The sequence below is a fragment of the Antrostomus carolinensis genome, unplaced genomic scaffold (assembly GCF_000700745.2).
Source record: "Antrostomus carolinensis isolate BGI_N321 unplaced genomic scaffold, ASM70074v2 scaffold48243, whole genome shotgun sequence".
Taxonomy (NCBI): domain Eukaryota; kingdom Metazoa; phylum Chordata; class Aves; order Caprimulgiformes; family Caprimulgidae; genus Antrostomus; species Antrostomus carolinensis.
The window spans coordinates 14,141-15,676 of record NW_010305372.1 but is presented as its reverse complement, the minus strand read 5'-3'; positions in this window follow the sequence as shown (position 1 = coordinate 15,676).

The window sequence follows — 1,536 nt, the reverse complement described above, 5'->3', positions numbered from 1 at the left end:
GGGGCGCCTTCGGCACAACCACACACACACACTCAATCCTCCCTTCCCGACCCAGAGCACGGCGCGGCCGAGGAGGCTTTCCGGGAGGAAGAGGGGGGTGGGCGCAGCCCCCGGGGTCTCCTTCTCCCCGTGCTCAGCCGCGCTGCTCCCACCCTCGGAGCCCGCACAACACTTCACCGTTCCGATTCTCGCAGACGCGCGTGCGACTCCGGAAGCACCAACAGGAGGAATTTCTTTTACTGTTGCCACCCCTGGTTGTCCGAGCAGCAGCCGGGAGGCTGGCTATGCCGTGTTATGCAGGAGCTTTAGCAATGGTGCTACTGAGTACGAATTTAACCACTCGTGTACTGTCACGTTACTGAATCCGCCACTGTGCACATCACCGCCACCACCTTCCACCTACCGCTTCGCAGACACCCCTCCCTGCTCACCGGAGCCTCGGACGCGGCGATGCGCGGTGGGATGCTACCGGGGATGCCCCGGTTCACCCTTCTCCAGGCGGGAGCGGGAGCCGCCTCCCCCGGCAAACGGGAGCCCTCGCCCCGCTGCAGCCTCGGCCTTTCATCGCTATTTTCTAAGCCTTGAAGCATCGGTGCTCCCGAGGGCAGGGAGAGAGCACGGCAGGGCAGAGCACGCCAGGCACCCTTGGCCAAGCCTGGGCGCGTAGCCAGTAGTGACCGTGTCGGATTTATTAGGAAGACCTTTAGCCTCCAAAAGTTGTACCTGTTTTATACAAAAAAAACAGAAAAAGAACAAAAAAAAGAAAAAGCAGAGACTGTTTCAACATCTATTTTAACAACAAAATGCTATTTTGTTATCGAATCTAATCAAGTCTTTTTTTACTGTACGGATTGGGGGACCGTGGTGCGCGGTACCAAGTGGTTCACGCCGAGCAAATGGTTTAAGAGTAAATGCTTTTGTAGCCTGGAAGCCTAACAGCTGATTAACCCGTTGCTAGTTTTGGAATAAGAGAGAGGAGCTCTAGTTTTTGTGACTTTTCAGAAGATAAAAAGGACAGAACTACAGCAGTGGAGGTGACACTGAACAAGGCCATGGACAACCATTAAACCTATCTGTTCTGAAGCAAAAATCAATAAACCCAACTCATTGTACTTGTGACATAACCACCGGGACCTTCAGTTACCTGGGGAGCAGCAGTCTATTCTCACAGGGAGCAATAAAAGCCAGTTCTGGTAAGTTTTGCTTGAGAAGTTGGACATACTTAACAAAAAAAAAACAACAAAAAAAGGTGAAAACAGGTGAGCAAGTTTTATTTCATCTCAGGGAGAGATTTTACGTAAGCTGGGGCCATACCTGCAGTTTTAAAAAGCCTGATGTCCGTGTTCTTGTCTCTGAGCATCCCACCATCCATCACCACGTGCGCCGCTCCCCGCCGAGGCCGCCTCCTGCCCGCTCCGGACCCGCTCGGCCGGCGCCCGGCCAAGGAGCACAACGCTGACCGTGTTGGTCAATCTGCCACCGCGACAAACTGGCCAGATTTGGATCGTTTGTCACTGCAATAAAGGAAGGTCCCGT